Source organism: Echinops telfairi, unplaced genomic scaffold (genome assembly GCF_000313985.2).
Source record: "Echinops telfairi isolate 266 unplaced genomic scaffold, ASM31398v2 ScPeMD7_7467;HRSCAF=8505_1, whole genome shotgun sequence".
In the NCBI taxonomy this organism is placed as follows: Eukaryota; Metazoa; Chordata; class Mammalia; order Afrosoricida; family Tenrecidae; genus Echinops; species Echinops telfairi.
The window spans coordinates 5,394,381-5,396,365 of NW_022111368.1; positions in this window are offsets into that span (position 1 = coordinate 5,394,381).

Below are 1,985 nucleotides of genomic sequence, written 5' to 3' on the forward strand. Positions count from 1 at the left end.
ACAACTACATTCTGAAATATCCCTGAGTAAATAATACACCACACAACAAGAGGACACATGGAGTGATTTTCTAAGTTATAATTTAGCAAATTTTCACATTAATCAGAAGTGAAAGCTCATAGCAGACAATAGCTATTTTTCTGGATCACATAAACATACTTTTATAAAAACCCTCTATAGTGAATGTACCCATTTCTCTCTATTTTAACACAACATGGTGTATTTCTGCAGGATCAGTATACCTCTGCAAATCCCTTTCAAAAGTAGGTTGCTTAAAATTTTTTAATTTGACAATGATTTAAATTTATTAACACATCCTATATACTATACAGTATGTTAATCCTTTAAATGTATGCTCTCATTAGATATTGAATATAACCTCCTGAGTCAGGCATTTTTGTTCCTGACTATATATTATAGCAGAGTGATATATAACTTGGTTTAAAAAATCAAACAATACAGAAGGGCTCTTAATAGCCCCTCCCCCAATCTCCCCCCAAGTTTGCACTCCCTTAGTTTTGTACCCCAGAGGTAACTATATTTAATCATTCCCTTGTTTAGTTCTTTTTGGAGTTTCTCCCGTACCATTAAATCATGTATCTTTATTGCAATTATTTTATTTGGATATTGCTGATTAATACCCTTCTCTGTGTGGATGAAAAGCAGTCCTGAGGTTGCTGTCATTTTCAGATAATTATTGCATGGCAAACCCCAAGGTGGGAGATTCAAATTCACCAACCACTCCTTGGGAGACTTAAAGAACAAATAAAAATGAAGGTCTCAAACTAACACTTCCATGACAACCTAAAAAAGAAAATAATAAGTAATACTAAAACATTTTCCCAAGTTTGTTACACAAAATTTAAATTTAAAAAAAGTATGGAATTTTCCAAAAGTACTTATAAATCAAAATAATCTTTTCATAGCCACTCACAAAGATTATAGTGTTATATTTTTGCATTAGCAATGAGAAAATTAATATTTGATAAAACAAATTTGCAGCATTCAATTGTCTCAACACAGAACCTACTATGACACCAGAGTTCCTGATGGAAGCCACCGTGTCCCTTAGATCTAATATGGCAGTATAATTGCACATAAAAGAGGGGCACAAATGAGTACTCAATAAACATGTTTGGAATCAATGAATGAATAAAATTAACTAACTCAAATATATATCAATGCAGATGCCTTCCTTGAGATGTTTGTGAATCATTTGGGGGCTAAAAAATACGTGTGTCCTGCTGACTATCGACTGTTCCTTCCAGGGATTAGTCCTAACTCTCAATTGTATCACAAAATTGCCCTGGATTCCCTGCTTGAATTAGGAGATTTCAGAGATGAAATCAAACCTTTTCTTTGCTTGTCAAGACCCTCATACACACTTGAGAAAATAAAAAAGAAAAGACAACCTATTTAAACAAGGCATTTGTGATTGTAGCATACCTTATTCAAAGCTGTTGGAGCTTCTTAGCAAATGTCATGCACAGCTAATTGTCACCACCCATTTGCCCAGTCTTCTCAATCTAGATGTAATTCCTGGACCTCTCCTTGAAAACCAAGCTAAATCAACTGAATAAAGCCAGCAGATTTATAACCAGCCTACTTATTCTAGTTTTTTAAAGATTTCATTTTATTTTGCTTTGATTTGGATGCAGAGACTTTTTGTCAACATAGCTATTGACATGGAGGAATACGGAGTAGAGAGAGAGGAAGAACGAAAGGCTAATTATCATGTTAGAGGGAACAACATTGGCATTTTGCCCCTGATATTTGTGAATTTCAGAGGCAAAATCCAGATTTCTTGATTTATTGATCCACTTTAAACTTTAGCCTCCTCATTAAAAAAAATGTGATCATGTATAAGACAAGAAAGTTCAGGGAAATATGTTTTCAAACAACTTTCCTCTAGCTCTTTGGTGCTTCCTTCTCCCCACTATTATGGCCTCAATTCTACCTTACAAATCAGATCAGACCGGAGCATG